Here is an 18,672-nt window from a genome sequence, read left to right as displayed (position 1 = left end):
GAAAATATGGGGGAGCTAGAAGGGTAGACAAAGGCCAGATAATTGATGGCACCGAAGACTAAATTTAAGGGATCTGGATTTGTCTAGGGTCATGGGAGCTTCTGAGGGAACTGGAAGAAGGAAAGAGAGAGGCTCCTAGATAATATTAGGGGATATTAGCTAATCAGCGTGGCCTGGACTAGAGCAGTGCTGCAGGGGGGTGGGGGAAGAGAAGACAGAAATGAGAGTCATGAAGGAGGAATCTGCAGGATTAGGGATAGGTAAGATACGAGCAGAGAAAAGCAAAGAGGAGAAAGGGAAGAGAACTTCAAGGTTTCCGACTTGGGACTCTAGGAGAAAGACCACTACATGAACAGGAAAGACGCCTGGAGGAAGAGATGGTTTTGTTTGAGAAACTGATGAACTTGGTTTCCTACATGTAGCATTTAAGATGAATTACTCAAGTGGAAATGTCTTATAGACTCTTGGAAGTTGGGGGCTGAAGGGAGGAGGGCCTGGCTGGAAGTAGAGCCCTGGAGTCACGTGAACTGATGAGGGTGGATGGAGGGGCAGCAGATCTAAGTGCAAGTTGCTCACTGACTCTCAAGGAGATTGCCATTAAACCTGGAGACAAGCTGACACTTAGCGCATACCTAGCAAAAAATGAAGGCTGTGGGAAAGGGCTTATCTGTGAATCAAAAGTGTGGAAGAAGGAGGGGATTAAGGAGAATGGCAAATTCTGGGTATAACGTAAACAATTTGATGTTCCCATGAACGCTACAGCTTTCCCATTCAACTAAGGACCGATTTCAACTCGGAGAATGGAGAAGCCTCCAACTGACTAGCAGATATCTCCAGGACCCCCATATCATCCTGAATTTATCCAGACTCTTAAGACATGAATTATTGTAACATATCATAGCTGCTCCTCCTGAAATGTCAAGCTCTCTTTTCTCGGATCCTCTTTACCTGCTACTGCCCAAATTTGATCAGGGCCCCCTTCACCCAAGTTGACATCTCCACAGCTCTTTACAAGCCTTCAGCATAAAGTCCAAAGGCTCCCTGCAGCCTTCAGAGTAATGTTCAAACTTTTCAGCCACCAGGTTGAAGCCTTATCTTACTTTCCGCCCTTATCTTTATTGCCCTTTGACAGCCTCGGCTCCACCCAAAGTGAGTCATTCAGACTAGGCCTTCCCACTTCCCTGCTTTTATTTACTCTCTTCTTTATCCACAAGCACCATCCCAAGTTTCTGCGGCCAGACCCTACCCATCCTTTCAGAGCATTTCCAATTCCACTTCCTCCAGGAAGCATCCCTGGACTCCCCAGAGTAATCTCTCCATCCTCTGACATCATCACACTTTATGGGTGCCGTTTATGGCACTGCAAGTCCCCATCTTGTCTTACAGTTACGTATCTTTATTTACCACCTCCTCCACCACTCTGTAAACTCACTGAGAATAGACACAGTCCCTCACCTGTAAAGAAAGACTGACCGTGGGGCACCCGAGTGACTCAGTCAGTTCGGCTCAGCTCATGATCTTATGGTTCATGAGTATGAGCCCCGCATTGGGCTCACTGCTGTCAGCACAGAGCTTGCTTCGGATCCTCTGTCCCCCCTCTCTCTCTGCTCCTCCCCTGCTCATGCATTCTCTCTCTCTCTCTCTCTCTCTCTCTCTCTCAAAAATAAATAAACATTTAAAAAAGAAAAGGAAAGAAAGACTGGCCCTGAGAGTCGAGGAGGTGAAGAGGGGAGAAAAAGGAAACAAATATCTAGAACAAGTTGCAAATGAGAAAACTAAGTCTCTGTGTGGCAATGCCACACAGGTAGAAAGTGACAGAGTCAAGGCTCTAACCCACAACTCTTCATCTTTCTAGGTAGAGTGCCTACGGTGCTTTCCAGGGCATTTTCACACAAGTCAAGGATTTCTCTCAAGGATCTAATCAAGGGCACTGTACTTCTTCATCATTTTTAAGTGAGAAAAGGGAGGTCTGCAAGACTGAAGAGACCACCCTCCCCCTCCAAAGTTACATTGCTAGCAAATGGCAGGATCTAAACTAGAGCCATGTCTTGTTTTCATTTCTGATCAGCCATCCGCTAACCCGGCCTCCCAACTTGCCTGCACCAGGCGCTTGGGAACTCAAGCCACTTATGACTGCCTAGGTTCATGTCACTGTACATTGGTAGCCCGTGTTTGTGAAAACAGAGGAGGGAAGGTAACCGGCTGCTGATAAGGGCGCCTTCTGAGATGCTGGAGTGTCAGATCTCTGCTAACCTGCCTGGAGCAGGAACAGGTGTGGGAGAGTGTAAACCCACACCCCAAGAGAGGAGCTGGGTTCCCATTGCAAAAGCTCCTGGAGAACAGAGATGTGCTTGAGGCTAGGGAGGAAGTAGGGGGCGGGGCAAATTACATCATTTAGAAACCAGAAGATGTGATGTTCCAGTGGCCAGGACCAGAGGGGTTGTTCTCTCACTGGTGGGAAACAGATCCCTGCCCCTTCCCATTCCCCAAGAGCAAACAAAGCCCAAACTCTTGGAGGGGGTGGGGGAGAGAATTCCCAGAAGGCTTGCAAGGAACCTCCAGGGTCCTCAGTTGTCCCAGTGGGGATGCATCAGCTGGGAGAGTCTGAGAGATCCAGGCGGTGGGCAGACCCTCAGAGAAAGAAGGGGCACAGGAAAGGGGACCGGTGGTCCTGTGCCCTCAAAGGTGTTGGGAGAATTGGCCTAACTGAAAGGGAGACTGGCTCATGAGATAACAATTAAACCCAGTGTCAAGTTCTAAACACTGGGAGAGGTATGTTCCTGTGAGGCCCCAGTTAGTGAGTGATGTGGCCAGATTCTTTGTAGGTGGATTTAAAGACATAAAAGGCAAGAAGGGCACTGGAAGGAAGATGTTAGTGAACAGTCCCCAAGAGAGAAATGGGGAAGGATCACCCTTCCATGGATGTTGGCGGTAGTTGGTGTTAGTTCTAATCACGTTGACCAGGGGAGTGTCCTTTCTTGCCACCCACCCATAGTCCACCTGGAACCACCCCTGTGTTCCCACCAATCCATCCGTTGTGTCTAGGTAAAAAGGGCATCGGAATTTGCAGCCTCCAGCCTGCTCTCTTAATCAAACTGTCATCATGAGTAATAATTATACCTTGGGAAACAGCAGAGTGACTCAAAAAACGGTCCCCTCCCCCACAGCCACGCCTTCACACAGCTCAGAGCTTTGCACAGGACGCTGAGAACCCCAAGAGAGTGAAGCCACTAGCTCATGAAGCTTGTCAGCTTGTTCAACACCTCAAGTGACCATTCAGACTCCATTGTCTGATGGGCAGTAGAAGAAAGTCTCTTTAATGGTTAAATAGTTAAATAGGCCCAGGCTGTTCATCAAGCATGGGGAATTGGGTGTGCAGTGGGGGGCAAGACGCAAAAACTGTTGGAGATGTGATGCAGGTTGGTGAGACAGCACACGCAAGAAGCCATGGGTGCCAGCCCTCAGAAGATGGCCTTTTCCCTCAGGTGCTTCCCCACCAGCTCAGGTGAACCCTAAGTATAAAAGTAGAATGATAAGGAGAGCCATACTTATTCAATGCCTACTGCATGCCTGTTGAAGGGCTGAATTTTATTTTTAAATTTATTTATTTTTATTTTGAGAGAGAGCAAGGAGGGGAGGGGCAGAGACAGAGACAGAGAATCCCAAGCAGGCTCCATGCTGTCAGCACAGAGCCCAATGCGGGGCTTGAACCCACGAACCATGAGATCACAACTTGAGCAGAAATCAAGAGTCGGATGCTTAACCGACTGAGACACTCAGGCGCCCCGAAGGACGGCATTTCTTTTATGTGCAGTTGAGGCAAAAGGGATGTTAAAATATTGAAATAGGCCATGTAAGTTGATAAATGCCTATTACCCCAGCCCCCCTCCTCCAACTGCCTGCCTCCTTTCTCACCTGTCTTATAGATGAGGAGGACAAGGCTACGTGACTTGCCTAATGTCAAGCGACAAGTCCAGGAACTGGAGCTGGAAGCTTGGCTGACTGACTCCAAGCTTTTGCACTTGACCATAGGACTACCAACCATGTTAGCATTGTGGAGGCCACTATTCTTGCTCCTCCCCCTCTACCCTAGAAATGACCCAGAGTCTAGGAGAAACCCTCAGTCACTGAGCCAGCAAGGACTTCTCTTAATCACCACCCTTGCAGCCCTGAACATGCCAGCAGTTGGGTATTTCCAGCCACCCATGTGTGACCACCCGAGAGCCCCATTCCTCTGGGAGGCCAAGGCCACAAGGCCACTCCTGGGCAGGGGGAAATTTACAGGCTGGGAGACCTACCACTTGGGGTCTACCCAGGTATGCTCCCTTCCTTCCCTTCCCGCACCAACTGTGCCTGTCTTAGCCATACTCAGGGCACTGAGCTACTGCCATCAGAATGGAGGGCTACTTGCTAAGAGCCATACTTTCCCCAGGGTTCTCTGTGAACAATGGGAAATGGGGGTAAGTTGCAGTAAGATTTTGGTTGACACGAGTAGGGGTTTCTGTCCATGGGGGATATGTGGTGCAGGGACAGCTCTACATAAGTGCTCAGTCCCTGAAGATCTTCTGTAAGTTGGACATCGCTGAGTCTATAATAAATTAGATCCCTCCCTGATAGAGTTATGGGATGAATAATGTCCTCTGAAAGACCTGCTTGGTCCCAGAACTGTACCCACATGAACTGTCACTAGATATGAAATGTTATTTCCTATGAAACAATAATAGGTTTCCCTACACCCCTGCCAGAGTTCTATAGTCAAATTTACAGAATGCTAGTAGGCCCAGTGATACAGGAGTCTTTTTCTGCAGGACTTATCATAACCTTGACTGTGTAAATTCGCATGACAAATCTGTGAGAGCTAGCTCATTTGAACATTTCCCCAATGGAACACCCATAACTATCTCATGGCATAGAGTTTCTCTGAACACTGTTTGGCAAATGCTGCTCTAAAGAGCTGGGGACAAAAGGCCTATCACTGGGCATGGGGATGGGGAGGCTTAGCCATTGGAAAGAGGGGCCATTTTTCACTCAGCGGTTCCCACAAGGGGAACACAATTTCCATTTCCTCTTTCTCTTAACAAATTCTTAACTCCCTCCGGGTTCCCTTTTAGGAGGCCCCTAGTTTGCTTTCACAAATGCTCCTGTTAAAGTCCAAACATGGTTCACAAGGCGCCCTTTCTTCATCCACCCCTGAAAGCTATTTTTCTAATAAGCTACTTGTAAAAATGGGAATAAGGGCAGCCAAATTTTATAGCGCATTTGTTTGTGTCAGGCGCTGTGCTAGGTGTTTTATGTGGATTCTCTCTTTTAATTAATTCACATTTCCCTTCAGTTAATTCTGCCTCTCCCCCACCCACTTTCCTCCAAGAGGAGAGCTGGGGATCTTCTCCCATAGCAGCCGGTCATACTCGAAGGCAATGGCAAAGCTGGAAAAACAAAAGCCAATTCGGGCTCTCCCTCTCCGCCCAGGAGCTAACCCACTCTCTCACTAGAAGCAGGACCCTACCACATTATTTCCCCTGGGATCTCGGAGTGCTCAGTAAATATAAACAGAAATCAATGAGCCCCAAGAACTTGGTGGATACCACTTTGGTCATCCCCATGGAGGTGTTACAAAAATTACTATCTGCCACTTTTTCCTTAGCACTCACTAGGCAACTACGTGCATTATCACTGATCCTCTCAACAGCCTGGACAACCAAGTATTCCTGTATTCTTTCAGAAAAGAGATACTGGGGCTAAGCGGTCTGTGCGGAGCCTCACAGTGGGCAAGCAGCCAAGTTTGGATTTGAATCCAGGTCCGTCAGGCTCCAAAGCCCAATTTCTTTCTGAGGCATCATTGTCCTTCAGCTGTGTAGATAAACACGTGGACCAAGTTGTTTTTGTTTTTGTTTTTGTTTTAAAGAAATAACATGGTCAGGGGCACCTGGGTGGCTCAATCGGTTAAGCTTCTGACTCCTGATTTCAGCTCAGGTCATGATCTCATGGTTCAAGCCCTGTGTCGGGCTCTGTGCTAACAGTGTGGAGCCTGCTTGGGATTCTCTCTCTCTCCCTCGCTGTCTGTCCCCCTCCCAAATAAATAAACATTTTAAAAAACAGAAAAAGAAATAACACAGTCAGTCAGTGAAGGAGTCCCAAACTGGAATCCAGGAGGATTGGTTACAAGATAAATATGCCCTGAGACTGTTCTCCTGGCACCTGCCTATCCCCAGCATGGTAGCATCTTCAGCCTTCTCGTAGAGAAGTGTTGCCAGATAAAACACCAGATACCCAGTTACATTTGAATTTCAGAGAAACAATAAATAACGTCTGAGTATAAGTATGTCCCAATATTGCACGGGATATACTTATCCTAGAAAAAGATTAATTGCTTCTCTGAAATTCAAATCTGAGTGTCCTGTGTTTTTATTTGCTAAATCTAGCAACCCCACCCTAGAGTCAGAGGCATGCCGGGAAGTCTCCCGCCTGGCTCTAGGTCCCAAGCGTTGCTCCAACACGAGTTGCCATGGCAGCCTGAGCAGGCCCTTCTGGAGCTGTCTCTACTTACCTCTCCAGCTTCACCTCGCCCCTGCATTCTCCATGCTCAGAACACACTGCACTACTTTCAGTTTCCTGAATGTGTCATGCTGCTTCTGGCCTCAGGTCTTAGCCCTAACTGTGCTTTGTGCGGGTCTTTTTCCCTCTCTCCCGCTATCTGGCTGATTCCTATGGATCCTTAGCGTCTCCACCTAGAGTCACTTCTGCCGGGAAGTCTTCCCTGACTCCGTGACCACTGCCCCTTCCCATTGCAGCATGCCCCAGGGAGCAGGGGCGGGTCACATGCACCCGTGTCTCCCCACGCCCAGCACCAGCATGTGACCTCAGGTGGGAAGTTCAGCAGATGCTTATTGAATGAACGAATGAATGAATGAAGAATGTTCAGGCAGAGCTGCATCTCTTGAATGTGACTGCTTCCTCCTTCCCTTCCATCTTTACTCACTTTTTCATCTCTGCCTCCTCTCCCTCCCTCAGAGTTGTGAAAAGCTGGAGCTTAGCTCCCCAACGGCATTTCCTGGCCGGGACTCAGGTGAGGAGAGAGCGCCTGCTCATGTCCCTTACCTGATCGTTCCAGACCAACTGTCCCTGTGGGCTCAGGTCTAGCTACAGGTCAGCAGAAACTTCCTCCTGGGTTCCCAAACCCTCCTGGCACATGCCCCCTCTGTGTCCAAACTCTGCTTCCCTTCTCCCCCTGGCCCCTTTAAAAGAGTCTAATTGGATTAAGCCCCACGTTTGGGGTGTGGGGAGATGCCAGTGTCAGATGGCTGAGGGTTAGGGCAGGTGGTGGGGCTCGGTGGGCTCAGAACATCACCCATATGTTCCTTGTTCACCCACCCAAGGCTTTGCCCACGCACAGCCTGACAGCAGGAGAAGGCAGCACAGAACTTAACCCTTTCATGGCCTTTAGAAGGTAGTTTCACAAAGAACCAGTGTGCAGGGAGTGCTAACTTTAGTACACACACACACACACACACACACACACACACACACACACACCCTGGAGTTCTGCCTCTATTCCCCTCTCAGAGCCCTCCCAGCTTGCTTCGAGTCAGGGCTCGATTTAGCAGATGCCCTCTAGGGGGGCAGGAAGTCCATGCCAGAGCAGTGGGAAGGGCATGGGAATAGGACCAGGGTGGGGGTGCTGAAGGGCATGAGGAGAGGGGAGAGGGCAGGACGCAGGGAGGGGCTCTGAGGCAGCACCTGTGGCCGGATTCTGAAAGCCCTGGTCTGTTGCTCTCTGGTCTAACCTTTAGCGGCAGGTGGCCCTTCGGTGTCTTCTCATCATCTGCACACCGCCCCCCCCCACGCCTCCCCTCCACGAATACTTAACGAGGACAAAGAGGGAGAAACACCCTTCTGTCTCAAATTAACTCCAAAAATAGAATCCCTCTACCCCTGGGGAGGGCTAGTGAGCCTGGGCATGCGGTGCACCAGCAGCTCCGACTCCTGAGTTCCTTTTCCAGGAACTCTCAGGCCGGTCCAGGTACCCCCAGTCTCGGAATCACCCCCTGCCACCCCCTGCCACCCCGTCCAGCCTCCAACTTCTGGCTGGGCGCTCAGCCCGGATCGCGGGAGGGGACTCACACCGAGAGAAGCGCCGACTCCGACGGCTCCTCGGCTCCGCCAGGTGAGGCGCGGGTTGCGCGGCGGCAGGTACAGGTGGGTCCAGGGGCTGCGGCAGGTAAGGGATCCGCGGTGGCTCCGGAGGCCTCCGCTGAGTAACAGGGCTGACAGGTTTGTGTTTTCCCCTCTCCTCCTCCTAGTTAACCACACCCCTGCTGCTCTCCTCCTCACTTCCTTAAAGGGTGGGGTGTGTTGTCTGTGGTGCTGAGTGTGTGCCTGCTCCAGCCTCTTACCATAAACCCTGAAGTAGACGCCACCACCAATTCCCTGAGCTGCACGTGCCCACCTGGGCAGCCCTCTCCCAACCCCAGAAGGGGTCTTCTGCTGTTGTGTGCCCTTTGAGCGGCTGACCCCTCTGAATTTCAACCACCCCTCCCTCTTCCTACTCCACAGGCCGGCTTTTGGAGGCCACGTTTAGACGTTGGTGTTTCCTCTCTAGCCTCCTAGTGGGAGGCTGTTACCTGCCTCCCATAATCTCAGCATCTGTGCCCCTCCGGGGCTTCCCCCTCTCCCCCCTACTTCTACAGTGGCCCCAGCCCCTTGATGGGACACTGGGATCAGGTGAATATTGCCAGGGGCTTTGGCAAAACTGACCCAGGTGCTTGTGCTGTGAGAGGGCAGGACCAGGGGCAGCACAAGAATTGTCACAGAAGCTGGGCAGCCTTTACCTGGCCCCATCTCCATATCAGCTAACTTGGCTGCCCAAACAAAGAAGCTGGTTCACCTCTTTACTCAGGCCAACAGGGCAGTGAAATTCAAGACAGTGACTCAAGGGCACTTAGAAACCCTTTTCCCCTATTGCTAGAAAAATTCCTGACTTCCCTTGAGTAGGAGGAGGTGAACTGGACTTAGCATAAGGTCGCAAAGCTGGTGTGTCCTCAATGTCCCCCACAACCTCAAAGCTCCTCTCCAGAGCCCCTGCCCCAAACTTCTTCATCCTGTGTCCTGTGAAGAATTAGGATCTCCCGGAGTTCTAGAAGATACTATTCACAGGGTCGTCTCTGAAGATGGTGGCCCCCAGAGTTGTGCAGCTATAGGTGACAGCCTGGCACACGTGATGACCCCCCTGATACTCCCTCACCCGTAACCCCAAACTCAATGGATTAGCCACCCCAGGAGAACAAAAGGAAAATCTAGCATTTGGTGAGCAAGTTTCAACACCAACCACTGTTGCTAAGAAAGCTTTCAGTTTACGTGATTTCATTTAATTTCCCCCACTTTCTGAAAAGAAAACCAAGGCTTAGATTCCTTAACTTGTCCAAGGCCACAAAGCCAGAATGTCAATGTCTCTCAAAGTGTGATCAGCTGACTCCTGGACGCCACTGCAGGTCTCAGAGGGCTTCGGAAAATGGGGGGCCCTTCTGTCTTCTTGTGCACAGGAATGAGGAGATGAATGTTGAATGATGTGAAGGTTAGATACTTGCATTAGCAGTTGAGGGTCTGTGTTGGGCTGGAGGCAATGGGAACGAAGGAACAAAACTAATCCAAATAGGTTTAAGAAAAAGTGAGTTTGTGTATGCTGCCATCATGTGGCCAAATCCATAATCTACAATCTGGCTGGGCTGTAATTTGAGAAATTTTCAGCCCGAAAATTGAGAAAATTTTTGGAGCATGTTGAATTCTTCAGAGGTTTTTTTGTTTTGTTTTTGTTTTTGTTTTTTTAAGCTCTGAAACCTAGCTCCTAGCACCGTATAATCATAGGTTTTATTTATTAAGAGGACCTTGGGAAGGGCGCCTGGGTGGCTCATTCGGTTAAGCGTCCGACTTCGGCTGTCAGTGATCTCACGGTCTGTGGGTTTGAGCCCCGCGTCAGGCTCTGTGCTGACAGCTCAGAGCCTGGAGCCTGTTTTGGATTGTGTGTCTCCCTCTTTCTCTGACCCTCCCCTGTTCATGCTCTCTCTCTGTCTCAAAAATAAATAAATGTTAAAAAAAAAAAATTAAAAAAAAAAAAAGAGGACCTTGGGAAACTCCCTGGGTTGGATACACTGCCTGTGTTGTATGCCGTATTAGTAAAAAACCTATCAGAAATGCTTCCCAGAGCCTAGAATTCTGTATAAATGTTCTTAAAAGATTCTACCTATGTCTCATTGTGTGTTTTGTCATTTGTTTAAGATGGTAGCTAGTGGAACAGGTTAACCTGCACATGGGAAGGATCCAGTCAAGAGGAAAGGCGTGACTTTAGGCAAGCAGATCGATCTCTCTGAGCTTGTATTTCCTAATCTAGGAGAGTAGAGGACAAGTACTATCTTTTCTACCCATTTCACAGGGTATTGTGATGCCCCACTTAATTAATGGGTATGATAGGTATGAAATTGATTGGTATGAAAAAATACATCCTATGGTGATTAAAATGCTATTGTGCTATAACATACTATGATTTTATTTTTAGAAATAATAGGAATTAGGGGCTCCTGGCTGGCTGAGTCAGTAGAGCATGTGACTCTTGATCTCGGAGTTGTAAGTTTAAGCCCCACATTGGGCGTGGAGCTTACTTAGAAAAAGGGGGGAGGATGGGCTAAATGGGTAAGGGGCATTGAGGAATCTACTGAAATCATTGCTTCACTATACACTAATTTGGGTGTAAATTTTAAAAAATAAAAAATAAAGTTAAATAAGAAAAAGAATAGGAATTAAATAGGGTAGGTTCAGTGGGGAGAGATTACATATGTATCTGAACAGATACAATCTGTCAAGTGTTTGCTGTGTGACCAGAACTTTCATCCATCATCTAACTGATCTCCACAATTCATTGAGGTAAATAGTAGCATTCTTATTTGGTAGAAAGGAAAAGGAGGAAAAGGTAAATAATTTGTCCACAGCCACCCAGGTGGGAGAGAGCAGAACTGAATCTAAACCCGTCATTGGCATGTAATGGTAAGTAATTGGGGACTCTCCATTATGGATAGTGGAATAAAATCAATACTATAATTTTATTATCAGAATAAATTTCATGTTAAAAGAATAGTCTGGTTATAAGTGCTCTGAACAAGAACAAAAAAATGAGCAAAGAAAAAAAAAAACCTCCTGGGCACAAGGATTAAAATCTTCATCACCAAAGGACATCTACCTCTAATTAAACCAGGTACTGCTGGGTTTGCTAAATGGACCACCGCTGATACCAGAACAAAAACAAAACAACAAACAAACCTCAAAACCATGCCCTAGACTTCAAAAGGACCCTTTATTCCATCATAAAGACACTGCTGGTTGTCCTCCTTTCTTCCCTTGTAATAGAATCCCTGGTTTGTAGTCATAAGCTGCCCAAAATAAAGACTACATTTTCCAGTCTCCTTTGCAGGTATGGCCATGTGATGAAGGTCTGGGCCACGGCTGGTGAGTAGAGGTTGTGTGTGCAGCTTCAGGATCGTGCATTTCAAGGGAATGGGCACAGCCTCCACTACCTCCTTTTCCACCTGCACCTACTGATGGAAACTGGAGTGGCCATCTTGGTCTGTGGTGTGGAGAAACGAAGGCTGGGTCCATAATGCCATCAAGCAAGCCCTATACATGGCTTGGGCCTACTTGAACTTCTTTAAGTTTATTCATTTATTTTGAAAGACAGAGAGAGAGAGGGGAGAGAGAGAGAGAGAGAGAGAGCGAGCGCATGCACGTAAGCAGGGGAGGGGCAGAGAGAGAGGGAGAGAGAGAATCCCAAGCAGACTTTGTGCTATTAGCGTGGAGCCTGATGTGGGCTTGAACTCATGAACCATGAGATCATGACCTGAGCTGAAACCAAGAGTTGGACGCCTAACCACCTAAGCCACCCAGGTGCCCCTGGACCTACTTGAACTTTTACATGAGAAGGAAAGAGACACTTAAATTGTGCAGGTTACTGCACTGGGGGCTTTTCATTTTAAGCACCATAGCTTAAAATGCATCCTAACTAAGGGGCACCTGAGTGGCTGAGTTGGTTGAGCGTCTGACTTCAACTCAGGTCATGATCTCATGGTTCTTGGGTTTAAGCCCCACGTCTGGCCCTGTGCTGACAGCTCAGAGCCTGAAGTCTGCTTCAGATTCTGTGTCTCCCTCTCTCTCTGCCCCTCCCCTGCTAGTGTTCTCTCTCTCTAAAACAATAAATAAACATTAAAAAAAAGTTTTAAAAAATGCATCCTAATATACTATCATTCAGCATATTTTTTTTATACAAATTAAGGCTGAACCTCAATTTCGTCATCTATAAAATGGGAATAATTTACTTGACCCAGTTGTCTAAGGACTAGAAATAATACATGTAAATTTCCCTGCTAGTGCTATGGCTCATAGCTACCAATAAATGGCAGGTATTATATACTGTTGTAACTTAAAAAAATGTGTTCCTGAAATAAAAATAATGGTTGCTTTAAAATATTCCACCACAGGGGCGCCTGGGTGGCTTGGTTGGTTAAGTGTCCGACTTCGGCTCAGGTCATGATCTCACGGTCCGTGAGTTCGAGGCCCACGTCGGGCTCTGTGCTGACAGCTCAGAGCCTGGAGCCTGTTTCAGATTCTGTGTCTCCCTCTCTCTCTGCCCCTCCCCTGTTCATGCTCTGACTCTCTCTGTCTCAAAAATAAATAAACGTTAAAAAATTAAAAAAATAAAATTAAAAAAATAAAAATAAAATAAAATATTCCACCACACCCATCCCCCTGAATGTGGAGGGGAGAAGTGAGACAAAAATAGCAAATTTGATAACTGACATAAACTGAATGATGGGTATGTGGGGGTTAATTATACCATTCTAATAGTGTGTTTGGAAATGTTTATAGTGAAAAAGTTAAAATAAATAAAATCTTTCCATAGAGGGGAAAAAAACAGATTCCTGGGCATAAGCCAAAGTGAATCTCTTTGGGAAAAATAAAGCCACATTAAATCCACTGAGAAATTAATTTGGGTACCCAAGAGGGAGGGCAGTTGGAGAAGTCAGAAGCATGTTTTTATTTTCCCTTTAAAAGCAACAGGCAGAGCCTCAGTGCCACAGAGGCCAGGCAGTTTCCACAACTCTGGGTACTGCTGTCTGGCACTTTTGTGGCTCCCCAACGTGGCTGCAGGGCAGTGGGCTGGAGGGTGCTCCCATAGAGTTGCCGTGTGGAAACGCAGCCTTCCCTTCCACCCTGCCCACTTCGAGTCAGCTCCGTGACTTCTGTGACTTTGGCCTTCTCGGCCCTCAATCCTTTACTCCCACCTGTGAGTGAGCTCGCCAGGTCCCCACAACCTATGGATAAGCTCTGAAGCAAAGGCGTCACTGTATGAACCTTGTCTTGCCATTATCGACATCCGCAATTCTAACAAATGTGGCTGTCTGTTCCTAGCCCACACTAGGTTGGAAGCATTAACTAGGGATCGAGAGCAGGCTGTGACAGGCAGATTGGTGCTGGTAGCAAGAAGAACCTCTGAAAAAGAAAGAAAACTAAAGTGCCTAGCAACTCTAAGAACCCTTGAAACAGGCATCTGTGGCCATTTACAGAATAGGGACAAACAACCCTACCTACTGCATTAACTCCTGAGGGCACCCCTTTATGACCCAGCATAGCACAGTAATTATTGTCTGTTTTGGTAAATCGTGAAGGAAAGTCCAAATGATGTTCTGCATGCTAGGTTTTAGAGAAAGAAAAATCATACAATATATTTCAAAAAATGTCTACTCAAAATATTTGCAGTAAAATAATTGGGTGCTTAAAGAGAAATTTCTGAAAAATGGAAAATCAGTTTAGACTTCATTTTGCCAAGTTACCAAGTTGCCTGTCTATACTAGAGTATTTTACCACCCTGCCTCCTTCACGATGACTAGCAGCCAGATGTAACCTTCACTGGGGAAATCCAGGCAAGGGGTTGAAAGCTTGAGTGTCTACAGAGGCAAGGCAGGGAATGTGAGGGAAGCTAGCTGGATAGAGACTGTGGCAAACTGGAGAACAAATGTCCCTCCCACAGGGAGCAGCTGCTATTCAGCATGTCTACAGCCATGTATGCTTGCGTGGTTCAGTCGGTTAAGCATCCGACTTCAGCTGAGGTTATGATCTCGCCCTTCTTGGGTTCCAGCCCCACGTCAGGCTCCGTGTTGACAGCTCCGAGCCTGGAGCCTGTTCCAGATTCTGTGTCTCCCTCCCTCTGACCCTCCCCCACTTGCATTCTGTCTCTCTCTCTCTCTCTCTCTCTCAAAAATAAACAAACATTAAAAAAAAAAATAGGGGCGCCTGGGTGGCTCAGTCAGTTAGGCGTCTGACTTTGGCTCAGGTCATGATCTCGTGGTTTGCGAGTTCGAGCCCCGAGCCGGGTTCTGTGCTGAGAGCTCAGAGCTCAGAGCCTGGAGCCTGCTTTGGATTCTGTGTCTCCGTCTCTCTCTGCTCCTCTCCCACTCATGCTCTGTCTCTGTCTCTCAAACATAAATAAACATTTAAAAGATTCTAAAAATATAAAAGTTGAGGCTTACTAAATGCCCATCAGCTAATGAGTGGATAAAGAAGATGTGGTGTATATATATACAATAGAATATTACTCAGCCATTGAAAAGAATGAAATCTTGCCACTTGTAACAACATGGATGGATCTAGAGTGTATTAGGCTAAGTGAAATAACTTAGAGAAAGACAAATACCATATGATTTCACTCATATGTGGGATTTAAATTTTTTTTTTTTTTCAACGTTTTTTATTTATTTTTGGGACAGAGAGAGACATAGCATGAACGGGGGAGGGGCAGAGAGAGAGGGAGACACAGAACCGGAAACAGGCTCCAGGCTCCGAGCCATCAGCCCAGAGCCTGACGCGGGGCTCGAACTCACGGACCGCGAGATCGTGACCTGGCTGAAGTCGGACGCTTAACCGACTGCGCCACCCAGGCGCCCCTCATATGTGGGATTTAAGAAACAAAACAGATGAACATAGGGGGGAAAAGAGAGGCAAACCAGAAAACAGATTCTCATTTTTTTATGTTTATTTATTTATTTTGAGAGAGAGAGCACAGAGGAGAGACAGAGAAAGAGAGGAAGAGAGAGAATCCCAAGCAGGCTCCATGCTATCAGCACAAAGCCTGATGCAGGGCTTAAAGTCATGAACTGTGGGATCATGACCTGAGCTGAAATCAGGAGTTGGATGCTTAACCGACTGAGTCACCCAGGTGCTCCAAAACAGATTCTTAACTATAGAGAACAAACTGAGGGTTACTGGAGGGATAACAGGGGAGGATCGGCTAGATGTGATGGGTATTAAGGAGGGCACTTGTGATGAGCACTGGGTGTTATATGTAAGTGATGAATCACGAAATTCTACTCTTGAAACTAATATTACCTTATGTGTTAACTAATTGGAATTTAAATCAACACTTGAAACAAAAAAAAAAAAGTTGAGGCTTACAAGATCATATATGATAAATGGTACAGAGGGGGAAAAAAAACATGTGGATCAAATAAGTCTGCAACCCAATCTGACCCAGAGGCAGGCAATTTACTACCCTAAGTGTATTCCTAACTACTTGCATTAACACTACTTCTTATGGAAGTTCTCCCTGCATTATTCAAGCCAAATAAGAGCTCCTACCTTCCTTTTTTCCATGGTTTAGGCCTAAGAGAAGGCCTAAGCCATCACTGTGTGCCACATCAAGCATCAGACTATAGTGATTTTCTCAAAGATTTCCTTGGTAATTCTGTTGAATAAGCTCAGTTATGTCTGCACGTCTGGTTGCCTATGTCTGGCAATGGTTCTTGCAATTGTCAGCTTTGCAACTATTGCATTCAGCAGCCATCCTATATATTATCCTTGTAATATTCTGTGAAATGAAATCTGCTTTTCGGATATTAAACAGAGCCGCTCCAGCTTTCTTTGACTCCTATTAGCATGGTATACCTTTTTTTTCTATTCTTTTAACTTCTTTGTATGCTCATATTTAAAGTGGGCTCCTTTTAGGCAGCGTATAGTTGGGTTTTGCCTTTAAAAGAAAAAATATCTAATCTTGTTAATCTCTCTCCCTTTTATTTGCAATAATCATTTTCAAGCCTACTGATTTAAAAAGGAAAAAAAAAAGAATACTTATCTTTCTGCGCCTAGGATTTTTTTTCTCACACAACACTTAAAAGATAGTTGTCATTCCTTACATTAATTTTCATGGTTATAGCAAGGGCCTGGAATGTGGCAGTGCCTGGCAAGAATGTCTGGGGTATGAGATGGGGCAAATTACCAACAGCGAGAACTGCCAGTGGGCTTTTGCATTAGTTTAGTAGGTACAAGGGAGGGCCTGAACTTCAAAGTCCTAAGAAAAAGTTCCTTTCTACTGAAAGAAGGAACAGAAGCTGGTGACAGATTGGTTATAGTCACCAAGATTTCTCTTTTCTGGTCTCTGGGTAAGTATTAGTCACCCTCTTTACTGAAATTATGCAAAGTATAAAAAAGTTCAGAGTGTCTGCGCTGCTGAGAACTTAGGGGCATTTAGTTCCATCTTTCCTTTTATAGTCCAGGAAAAGGAAGCCAGAGAAGTGAAGTAATATGTCCTGGGTCATGCCTCTGGCTAGTAATGGGGCTTGGAATAGAACCAAGTGTCTTCTGGATTTCCAGAAAACCTGGAGAACCTTACTGGTTGAATACTAACTTTTGAATTCCGCTTAGAGAAAATAAGATATATTCAATTTCTACTCTTCACCTGTTTTGATTTGTGGCCCCACTCAGAGAGTCTGAGAAAACCAATGACACAATAAACAGGGAAAAAAGCCCTGTAGGAACAAAGTGAAACACACAGATAGCAAAACACATAGATTGGCAGGGTAACTGGGACACACAGATAAGAGAACACAGTGACAGAAAATGAAGTAGAAAACAAGATTTTCAGGGAGATGCCTGGAGGGTAGGGTTATTAGCTCCATCTTGTGGTCTTTTCAGAGACTGCCTCTGAGGTTAATTTTTGAATCCATAACTAAAACTCCAGATCTGACTCCTCAGGTGAGAAGCTCTGGAACAGTGGGCCTCAAGCTTTACTGTACCTGAGAATTAACTGGAGAGTATGTGAAAATGCAAATTCCTGGGCCTTTCTCTCAGAGAGGCAAGTAGACCAAAGTGGGCCAGGGATCTGTGCTTTTAGAGAGCTCCCCAGGAAATGCAGGAGGACCAGGAACCATGTATAAGAAACCCTGCAGAAGGCAGTAATTAGTGGTATTCATCCCCTTGGCATCGTGGGAAAGTGGCGGAGGGCGGGGGGGGGGGGGGGGGGGGTGGTTGTTCTGAGGTAAAGCTTGGAAGACAATTGTCAAGAACTATAAAAGGACTGAGATTTTAGCCTTCTTGCAAATTAACAAGTTAGCCTGTCACAGAATCAAGAATGCTGGTATATGAGACTCCTGGATCAGAGACAAAGAGCAGTGGGTTACTAACACTGGTAACTGTGAATAACTTACTGGGGATATAAGTTACTGGTAACTTACTGGGAATAAGCATTGGGGCCACTTTTCTGAGCCCCAGTTACCAGAAACCTAGGTGATGAGGGCCATGGTAGGCTTCATTATAGGAGAGGCACTAGAAGCTTAGGGAAAATGAATGTCGCATAAGGGACATTAAATCTGCTGGATCTTTGCCTGGAGGGGGACACTATCTTCCAAAGCTCTTCACCACAGAAGAATCCCTGAAAAGATTTTCCAAAAAAGGCCTCTGCTCAAATACAGAAAAATGACACACGTGAACTGTCTTCCAACACAAACCAAGAAAATGGAAATGTGTCAGGGGAAAGGGATCCTACATCTGAAGGCTGTAAAGTGATCAAACTGAGGCAGGAGTGGGGAGTTGGAGAGATTCAGCCTGGATTCTAGTTCCCATAGCTAACTTTGCAGAAATCCTTAAATGTCTCTGGTTTAATGGGGGGGGGGGGGTCTGCCTAATGTCATAAGCACTTTCCATATTCATTTCACTTTAATGCTCATCTCATGCAGAAAAGAGCTGCAAATGGTGATCATTTTGCTCAAGACGAAATAAATCCTGAAAGATTGTGACATACCCACTTATGCAAGCACGGACCGGAAAAGTGTCTTTTTTAGAGGTCTTCCCACTACCCCCTTCTCTCACCTGTTTCCTCCTTATCCCAGGGAGCAGGAATAAGTCTCGCCAAAATAAGTAAACAACGAAAGCAAAAGTGGTAAACAGATGCTTAAGACTCAACCATTATTCCAGAACCAGGAAGTGGAGGGCTCGCTCTTCTCCAACCTCGCCGACCTGAGATTTCCAGAGATTCGGTGAGGAAGGATCTTAAATTTCATTCCCATTTCAAACCGTTAATAGGTTTCCAATGACACGGAAGCCCTACAGCACAACTGGGCAGCTTCTTTCTCCCTGAACCGGGCCAGACCGCAGAGGACAGGCGGAGGCCGACGAGCACCCGCGGGACCGGCGGGAACCGCGAAGTACAGGGTCCCGCCCCGCTCTTCCGGGGTTTCCCTGCGCCGACTGGAATTAGGGCGGAGCCTCCAGAGCGCGTCCCTCGCGATTGGCCGGCGCCTCTGTCGCTCAGCGCGCCGGACGGAAGGGGTCGGGAGCCGCCCAGCGCGGGTCCCGAATCCTCGA

The 18,672-nt window shown here is 46.9% G+C and overlaps 1 protein-coding gene across 4 annotated transcripts in view; it reads right to left on the bottom strand.

Moving 5' to 3' along the window:
• The window catches only part of PTK2B (protein tyrosine kinase 2 beta), a 125,445-nt gene extending 117,125 nt beyond the window's left edge, over positions 1 to 8,320 (bottom strand). For 3 of the 4 annotated variants that reach the window (XM_058720738.1, XM_058720741.1, XM_058720743.1), the window contains exon 1: positions 8,122 to 8,320. The gene's annotated coding sequence lies outside the window, so the exon portion shown is untranslated. The remainder of the gene's footprint in view (positions 1 to 8,121) is intronic. The other variant, XM_058720740.1, reaches the window with a different exon arrangement.
• Between the last annotated feature and the right edge of the window lie 10,352 nt (positions 8,321 to 18,672).

This window comes from Neofelis nebulosa, chromosome 3, assembly GCF_028018385.1.
Source record: "Neofelis nebulosa isolate mNeoNeb1 chromosome 3, mNeoNeb1.pri, whole genome shotgun sequence".
Lineage (NCBI taxonomy): Eukaryota > Metazoa > Chordata > Mammalia > Carnivora > Felidae > Neofelis > Neofelis nebulosa.
Note: the sequence above shows the minus strand (reverse complement) of the source record. Positions and strands in the feature narration are given on the sequence as shown.